The following is a 10,118-nucleotide window of genomic DNA, read 5'->3' on the forward strand; positions in this document are numbered from 1 at the left end:
GCTAGGTGCAGTGAACTGCCATTTCTTAACAGAAACCTGTGTTTTCTGTTCAATGGGGATAAATTAAAGTGACTTAAAGACTAATACTCAGAAGCACATATGACAATTATTCTGTTACATAGAAAGACTGCAGCTGATCTAGTGTATAGAGTTGGTCCTTATTATGTTGATAAAAGTGGGGAAAAAACCTGAGATATGATGTTATTTTCTCTCTCCCTCCCTCCCTCCCTCCCTCCCTCCCTCCCTCCCTCCCTCCCTCCCTCCCTCCCTCCCCTTATCCCTTCCTTCTTCCCTCCCTTCCTGTTCCTCTCTCCCTCTGGATCCTCCTCCTTTACTTTACCACATTGTGTTGTATCTGTCTGTCTGTCTCTTTGTGTGTGTAAAGATCTGAAACAATTGTGGTCGCCAGGGAGAAGGGAAACAGAAACTTAATTTGAAAACACAGCTAACAATTCATGACAAGGCCTATAGCCTGAGTGACCTGTATTCCCAGACAGTTGCCCCTATCTTGACCCTGTTTGTTTCTGGTTCAGTTGTCTGTGCCCCTGAGGTGAAGCAAAAATAGAGGACAATTGGGAAGCCGGCCATGGACTATAAAATAAGCCTTCAGTTGTCATTTTAATGGGTCTACCATTTACCCTAATTTAATTTCCTTACCTCCAAAAATATATCTTGCTTTGTAAGTTCACAAGATGACACATCATTCAGAAAAACTATTTATTTTCCCTATCTTTACACAAAGACTAAGATTATTCTTGCAACAGTAATCAAGATCTTCTGTCTTTGGGTTGCAAAGAAAATGCATTCAACTGTACTTGAAAGAGAAAATTGAAATTCTGCTACAGATGATAAAGCACAGTCTCCTCCTCTTTCAATTTTGTCTGTTCATATCAGCTGAATTGCACTAATAATAGCAAAGGGTGCCTATTTCTAGTCATGGCAAAATTATATGTACCATGCAGGTTGCCCCAAACTGCATGAGGTGTGTGGAGGTTTAGCCCATTTGTGGAATCCTGTGCTTTTAGGTTTCTTTTTCTTGCCTTCCCCTTCTTTCTTTCAATTAATTTATGTTTTTCAGTGCTAAATGCTATGAAATGAACCAGGAAAATAGCCTCTAGAAGAAGAGTTTCCCACTAGCTTTAATAGCAGAGCAGCTGTGAATCTTACAAAAATGATCTCTTGTATGATTTGCTTTCCTATCTGCCTGCTGTAGTCATTCTACATTACTGTTAATTGTTTTAGGAGGCAGTCCAATAAACTTATTAGAATGCATAACTCTAGCTTTAATTATTTATTGCATTTATCTAGTATGTTAGCCATGAAATTACCACCATGTACATTTACTCACAGTACAACCATCACAATAATCAAAAGCATCCAAAAATAAAAGTAGGTTGATGCCTTGGAGATAAATTTCTATGAACAAAACAATATATACTAGGTTTTTCTTCATCTCATAAGATTGTCTCATATCCATGCCAAGTGGGAAACCGTAATCAAATTTCAAGAAAAGGAAAGGATAAGGACAAGAAAATTTTATATGTATAGCTACTTAATAAATAGTCTTTTCATTTATTAAACCTATAGCAGATCAGTGGCACAAGTCTACAGAATGAGTTTAAATGTTTTATTTTTAGATAAGTCTAAGTGCTTTTTGGTATACTTGCTGCCTCCTCTAGAGGCCTTACTGAGCTTTCTTTCCTCTTAATTTATTCTTAGAATGATATAAAATTAATTGTCACTGATTTTTAATTGTTAGTGATGGTGATATTGGGAGAAAATGCTTTGAGAACAGTTAGCTCTATTTCAAGTTGAAATGTAATTATTTTCTAGTTAAGTGAATTTTAATTAATAGTGTTTCCTTCATTGTGATAAACACTTCATACTGCCTGAAGCTTATACAATTTGAGGAACCTTAAAATATGTAATATATATATATATATATATATATATATATATATATACACACACACACACACACACATATATTTACATTGACTTTTAGTTATTGTAGGTATGTGCTAAAGTGACAAGTACAATAAAATGCAAAAGTATTTAAATTAATTTATTAACATATGTACAATTATTTGTCTCTTCATTTTTAAAATTTCATGCAATATATTTTGATCCTATTCTTTCTCTTCCCTGAACTCCTTCTACACACTTCTCCACCTCACCACTCACCACCTAATTTCATGTTTTCTCTCTCCAATAAGAGAAAAGCCGGACACAAAACAAATTTAAAAAGGAGTCTAATTTGTATTGTCTGCTTCTGGGTGTGGGGCCTGCTCTGTAGTGTAGTCAGTATACCAAGTGTCATTCTACTGAAGTGTCATTGTCCCTCACTGAGCAGCAACCTAGTGGCAATAGATTCTTGTCTAGCGGTGGGATTTTGTGTCCACCTTCTCTCTTCAGTCGTAGGCTTTTGACTGGCTTGAGTCTTGCATGTCATGTGCATGTTGTCACAGTCTGTGCATTTATATGCTCATTTGTTGAAGAAATTCTGTTTTCTTTGAAATCATTCACAACCTCTTGCTCTTAAAAATCTTTTCATGATCTCTTCTGCATATATCTCTGCACGTTGAGGAGAGTGTTGTGATAAAGAGATCCCATTTAGAGCTGAAAGTCTCTAATTCTTTGCATGTTGACATGTTGTGAGTTTCTGTATTAATGGCCATCTACTAATCAAAGCTTTTCTGATGAGAGTTGAACAGTGTACTGGCGTATTGGAATAGCAACATGTCATTAGGAATCATTTTATCACTACATTCTTTTAGCAGAGTAATAATACTGGGTTTTCCCTTATGGCCCATGACCTAGCCGGGAGTTCTTTGCCTCACTGATAGTGATATGTAAGGATTCCATCTCATGGAATAGGCCTTAAATTAAAAAAAAAAATTGGTTATTCCCATAGCATTTATACCTCTATTGCACCATTGCACTAGTAGGCATAGCTTGCTAGGTTGGCTGTTTATATGGGTTATAATGCTCAGAGCTGGGTGAGACTGATGATTATTTTCCTCCTCAGATATCATGTATAGCACCTTCCAGCACTATAACTCCTAGCTAGTAGAGATACAGCTTGCAGTTGAGTACCAACTAGATTTCTCCATGTTTCATTACGTAAGTATCTGGTGTTTCATTGATAGGGTCTTATTGTCAAAATCTGGAAGGTAACGAATAGCTTTGGCACAGACTACAGTTTGGGGGGAGTTGCTTCACTCTTGTCTTCACCAGCCACTCATATTGTTAGCTAAATGCTACTTGATTCATTCTGTAAAAGAAAATTGAGCTCTTTTATTTTTAACTTTTATTTTGTCCTGTAATCTTGCTCTGCCTTTGATTTGTAATTCTTCTGCCACCAGTTCCAACATGTGGGATTATAGATATGTAGTACTGTGCTTGGCTTAATTTTTCTTTTTTATTATTTTTCATATATATATATATATATATATTTCCTACACATATATACAACAGACTACCTACAGCAAGAAGAACCATGAAACAATCAGGAATTATATAAATATTACATTCATAGTGTGTTGGCTATTTGTATTTGGCAACCTTGAAGAAAACAGCTTTTCTATGTTGGTGCTTCTAAAGTTCTGAATGTAAGTTAATATCTATCATATCTCATCTCTATTAACTTAAAACATCTATCTAAACCTAAAAATATCTTAACCCCAAAACAACTAAGCTTAATTGTAAAACTAAACTATCTGGTCTTCAACACCATCAGAGATTTGAAAAGGAATAAAATTAATTATCTGTGTAGACAGGAACATGCAGTTTAGCAGTTTCCAAAATGAGAAAATGACAGAGAGAGTTTGCTGCCTTAATTTTTTATTTTATTTTATTTTATTTTGCTGCTTTAATTTTTATTTTAAAAGTATAGCTAGCATTTTTAAGTTGTACATCTTTCTTTGTGTCATCACCACATTTTTTTAAATTCCACATCTTTAACTTAATCAAAGGTTCTTGCTAGATTCCTTCTTGTCCAAATATAAACTCTAGCAGACTTCAGCAATCTGAGATTTCAATTCATTCCATCATCCACGCTGAAGCTTCTGTAAGAGCCGATCTTGCTTGCCTGAGCTCATCATTCTGATGATGATGGGCCATATTAACAAAACATGTGTCAGTTTAATATTTAATTCAGCGCTGTGGCTTCAGTGCATTTTCCAGTGTTTTCCTTTCCTTTCCTTTTCCTTTTTTTTTTTTTTTTCCGATCCTGGTCCTGTACCTGGATTTAGGCAGAGAAATTTCTCTTAGAGTTCACAAACTAATACAAGTAAATATTTTATAAACAGGAAAAAAGTTCTACCACAAAGTATAAGTAAAGGTAGAGAGAAGTCATGTGGCCAGAACAGTGCAGGTCACATGTTCTCAAAACATTTTCTAGGAAACAGTCATCCTATGAAATGAATTTTATAGCCAGTAAATAGGAAAAAACCATAAAATAGGCTATATTCTCCATAAGAGATCTGCGCTGTGTTTTTACCGAGTTAAGTATCTTAGGTCACCTTCACCTGAGAAAACTATTTCACTATATAGATGCCGTCTAGCTTTATTTGACCCTGAAGATGATTTTTATAGCAGCAAAGCACTCTAACAATGGTTGTGTTGTAATGGCCCATTACAAACTTGATTTTACAAATATGTAGGGCTACTTTAATTTTATCCCTTCATAGGGAACCTTCTTCTTTTTTTTTTTTATATGATTGGATGCTTATGTTAGGTTAAAAACTAGAGTGGAATTAAAGTCAAATATTTAGAAGATCTCTTTCCAAACACCCAAAGCTGGTGGCCGCTCCCACAGGAGGTTTCAGTGTCTGTACTGTGACCAAAGCAACAAACTCTTCTTTGTTAAATGTGTTACAGACTATGTAGTTAATATCAGCGTTAGGAATATGTACAGGCTGTTGTGCTTGACTTTTCTTGGGAAAGATGAGTTTTCCCTATGGTATTGATATGTGACGTAGCTGTTCATTAGAACATTGAGGGTTTTACTGGATCTTGGTTCTTTGGATTTACTTTTCCCCCAGAAAGACACATAATGATAGCTAAAAATGCATGTAACTAAAAAGGACAAAAGAGTAAGGAAGTGTACATATATAAGACAACCTTTATGTAGAATGGTAGCATAAAAAAATACTTTCTCTTTCCTGCGTCACAGTGGCATGCTTGCAGTTTGATTTTGATATACATTGTTTACAGAAGCTAAGCTTGTAAGAGCTGCTACCCTGAAAAATTTGTAGTTTTTTCAGACTGTGCTGAAATGATCTATCACTCACCAGTGACACTGGCGTAAAGAAAAGGTAAAGAAGCAAGACTGGGTTAAAAGCCAAATGGACTAACCAGTGGTACAGCATTGCATTGTATTCCATGTCAGCTCCAGATTTCAAAAGGAGAACAAATAGAATCTAAGATTTTATTTTTGGCCAAGGCTCTGAAGTCAGCCAGGACATAATGACTTTAGACATGTGTGATATGAAATGTGTCTTATTCACTTTATTATTTATTATTAATGGTGCAGCATATTCAGGTGAATTAGTATCTTCCCTTAGTTTCTCATTCATCTCTGTACCACTCCTGTTTTATTCCTTTCTGCTGGATCATCTTCTAAACTAAAAAAATGTGGAGATATTAGAACCATCTTTTGACCTCTTCTATTTTTCTGCTAATTCATCTTGTCATCTTTTAGTTACCATCTGTATGGTGATGTCTTCCTAGCTCCTGTACCTGATCTGAATCTTCCCTTGATCTTCAAACACTTTGCACTTGTCTGTTTATATTTAAACTCAAGTTATTTGTTATTACCATTAAATGTTTCCCTATAGTGTTCTATTCTTTTAGCTGCTAACATTTAATTACTCAAATTAAAATCAGTCAGTCAATCAGTAAGTAAAGTGGCAGGACACACATTGTCATTCTTAATCTCACACCCCATATAAGCAAATTGTTTGCCCATAACTTTAGAAATTTATCTGGAATATGACCATTCTTTTGTTTCCAACATTTGTCTCTTTGTTTAAGCCTCAGCCTGTCAGACTTCACAGATTATCCTGGTGAAAGTAACATTCATCCTGCTTTTCTTTATGATTTTACCTGGTGGCTACATCTGATATCCCAGACCTATGAGAAGAGACAATGTCCAATTGTCTTCATTTTCTCCTTTTGTATAATCAAAATCTAAAATGGCCTAGCTTAGGAAACATACACATAGGCATATGGGAATAGTTAGGAAATGAATGAACAAAGCATCCTTTATATTCTTGAGAATCTGTCTTAGTGCAGCATCTTTTGTGTTGGGCTGGGCAATAGAAGTGTTACCATAGTTACATTTATTTTAATTGTCAGCCACTTGACCAGATCTAGCATTTATCAGGTATTCTCTGGTAGAACAGAAGCCAAATGTTTGGGATTATAAACAGGACAAATACTAAGGAAGGCCTGGACTTAGTTTTCTGTTCAGATGTACCAAGGTGACATAAATCTTACTATAGATTCTACTTTCTGAGGGATTATTTTTGCATCTGTTCCTCCTGTATCAGGGCTTACTGGTTGTGAGGTATGGATGTGTAGGGAACTTCTCTACTGTCTGTGGTGCTGGCATTTAATCCTTTGCAAAAATCATTTTCCTTATAAAAGTAATACAGGCTAAATTAATCAGGAAATACTGAATAATAATTATAGGAAAAAACTGAAGAATTATTCCAAATAAATGACCATTGTTAACATCAAATATATATATTTTACATTATATATTATATACATATATACATTTCTGTGACATGTGACACATGTCTTTTTTCCTTATTTTCTAGTCATTTGATAATATTTGTAAAATTATGGCTCAGCAGTCTTGTATACCTTGTTGTCAAATATGTTAGGAAGACAAGGCAGTGAAGCATTGGAAAATGGATTTAGTGAATTGCTCAAGAGTTGGAACTAGTGAGTACCCTGGACCTGTAAAACTATAATAAATAGGCTGAGCTGCCAACTTTAGTAGTTAGAGAGGCGGTTGAATTCCTACACTGCTTTGTGACAAAACCTAAACTGTAACGAAACTGACACATGCACTGTAAAACCATATTTGGATATCCAAAGGAGATGTTAAAAGTCCTGTTGAGAGGGAATGTTGCTTATATGCCCAGTGAAAAAAGGAAATTGCCTACTTGTAAGGATAGTCTACTAGCTGTACCAAGTGGATCTTTCCTCCTTGGTTTATCTAATGTAACCCGATCATTACAGGAATGACAGAAAGTTCAGAAAAGTAGTTGCTATGCTTGTCTTTATTTTTCTTTCTTTTTTGTTTTCTTTTTCTAATTGATCTATAAAACTTTAATCATAAACTCTTTAATATTTATATAAACTCTTCCCAGTATGTATATAAAATTGCTAATACATCACAAAAGCTTATAGTGTTACCACTGTTAGTAGGTGATTTTTTTCTTTTTAATTTTTTTATTTTATTATAATTTATTCAGATTACATCCCAGTTGTTATCCTCCCACTTGTATCTTCCAGTTCCCACCCTCCCTCCCTCTTCAGCCCTATTCCCCTCCCCTAGGCCTCTGACAGAAGGGAACCTCCTCCCCACCATATGACCACAGCCTATGGGGTCTCATCTGGATAGCCTGCTTCCCCTTCTGGGCCTCGCCACCAAGGGGAAGTGGTCAAATTGGGGGCACCAGAGTTCATGTCAGAGGCAGTACCTACTCTCCGCACAACCCTGGAGAATGAGCTGTCCATTCGCTATATCTGAACAGGGTCCAGGTTCGCTGCATGCATTGCCTTGGTTGATGCAGCAGTTTATGCCGTCTCCACCCTCATACCACAGGGTCCAGATCCCCCTGCCTTCAGGGCCCCTTAAGGGGTTCCGGAACTCTCTGGGTGCTTCCATCCCCACTTCTTTCATAAAACTCTCAGCTCTCTACCCAGAGTCCAGCATCTGTCCCAATCCCGGGTTGGGTGAAGTCTCTCAGGACAGCTATGTTGGGCTAATAGCCACTTACAAGTGAATGTACACCATGCATGTCTTTCTGCATCTGGGTTACCTCACTCAGGATGATCTTTTCTAGTTTAATCCATTTGCCTGCAAATTTCAAGATTTCCTTGTTTTTAATAGGTGAATTCCTTAGGAATTCACATAAGTGTTAGTAGAATGTAGGTGTCCTGCCAAGCTCCATCAGTCCTTGTCTCTGTGCAGTTCAGTGAGCTCTTCTGGCATGGACTCAGGGGCAGCACTTTGCGGTTCCTGTTGTGCTTCTAATGCACAGTACACAGCATGGGGGTTATTGTTTATCACTAAAGTTGCGATTGTCACTGTGAAACGTTGTTTTCCAGATGTTTGAATCATTAAAAGTAGTGTCGGCACAGCAAGCATGTATGCCATTTGGGTGTCTACATCTTCAGCAGGGGCTGGCAGCCTACTGTTTTTTTTCCTGATTGATGGTTCAGAATAAAATGAAGCATTTTCAAGAGATGACAGAGGAATCTTTGGCCAGACCATCTTTCTCCTTCGTTTTCATTCTGCCTGTCTGTATGAGGTGTACAGTAGCTAACTAAGGACATGAGGGAGCTAGGGGAGAGTCTGGTAAAGCATCTTGGTTCTTGTATTTCGATAAATAACTATGATTTGGTTATCACATATCAACGTGAGAGCTTTTCTTTTAAAAGGGCTTCTTTGTACATGATATTAGAATAAGTGTATGAAACCTGAATGTTGGTTGGTCAGCAGAGTTCATATGACGAATATGAAGCCATCTTTTTCTGCTCTCTTATAGGCCCCACTCCACTGGAACTAGAAAAAAGTTCTGCTTCTAAGCCTACCTTTGTTTTGTTTGTTTTGTTTGTTTGTTTGTTTGTTTGTTTTCTGTGTATGCCTTTAGCCAACAGAACACAAGTGAAAAATGCATGGTCTAACAGATATGACTCTGTCTTTATATGAGGTAAAATAGTTAAATAAAGTCTTCAGAAGACTCCGAGATAAACAGAATATGGCATTTAAAGATGTTTTTACAATCCTAAAGTTTCTTTGACAACAAGACAAGTTAACTCCTGACAACACCCAGCCAACCTCAAAGAAGATGATGAGCATCAAAACCCTCCTTATGGAGATGGCTTCAAAGGTGTCAAGCCAGCCACTAGGCAAAATGTCCTCGTTCTTGTCACAAACAGAATTCTGCCTAAAAATGGACACCTTAGATGCAGGCAGAGTTGACAGCCACACTCTACCAAGACAGGGTAAGCAAGTCCTCAGTAGTGCCTGCCTTGTGAATCAATCTGGCAGAGATATTGGGCCAGAAGGCCGAAGATGAGGCTCCAACGTCCAACGTCACAGAGAGTGTTGGGTGACTATTCAGGCACTAAACTGTCTCAGTCAATTTGTTCATTTTGGAAGCTGCTAACCTGCACTACTGGTTCACTCAGGAATTTAAGTTTTATTCCTTCTCAAGTCTCTGAGGGGCTTTAAAGGCCAGATAGTTTCGTTTTACAATCAAACTTAGTTGGTTAGGGGATAAGATCTTTTTAGATCAAGATAAAGGAGTTGATATAGGATAGATATTGAATTTCATTCAGAAATTTAGATTTAACAGGACAGGAAATATGTTTACTTCAACTTGACAAATACAAATAGCCAAACCACTATGAATGTAACATTAGAGAATTCATGATTGGCACATGGCTCTCCCTGCTGTATGTAGTTTGTTTTATACATATATAATAAAATAAGTGTATTTGGAAAAAAATTGCATCACCTAAAATCCTTTCCAGAATGCCAAGCAAACCATGGGATTGATTCCTTTCTCTCACTTCCTACATCTTTTCCTTTTTTCCCCCCAGTTTTATTATCTTATTAATCCCTTCTGTATGTAAAGCACACACAATGGTGCTTACTTTTTATTAGAATTGTGGTGTTAATTGGGAAAAAGAGACATTGTGACTTCATGTTGTTTGGAAGATTTCTTTCTGGAGTATAAAATACATGTCTGTAAACTTCTGCCGCAAGTGAACAGTTCCTTTCACTAGGTGGACTCCTTGTTCTCTCACTGGTTGTTGCTGGTCTGTATGGAGCCTCTCCTCAGGCTGAATTTCTACTTTCTCATTCTACT

The 10,118-nt window shown here is 36.8% G+C and overlaps 1 protein-coding gene across 2 annotated transcripts in view; it reads left to right on the forward strand.

Moving 5' to 3' along the window:
* COX7B2 (cytochrome c oxidase subunit 7B2) overlaps positions 1–10,118 on the forward strand; it is a 104,773-nt gene that overhangs the window by 15,393 nt on the left and 79,262 nt on the right. Inside the window, exon 2 of one of the 2 annotated variants that reach the window (XM_084798650.1) lies at positions 3,029–3,123. The exons of the other annotated variant lie outside the window; for it this stretch is intronic. The gene's annotated coding sequence lies outside the window, so the exon portion shown is untranslated. The remainder of the gene's footprint in view (positions 1–3,028; positions 3,124–10,118) is intronic. 2 annotated transcript variants of the gene reach the window in all.

Source organism: Acomys minous (assembly GCF_964271855.1).
Source record: "Acomys minous genome assembly, chromosome: 10".
Lineage (NCBI taxonomy): Eukaryota > Metazoa > Chordata > Mammalia > Rodentia > Muridae > Acomys > Acomys minous.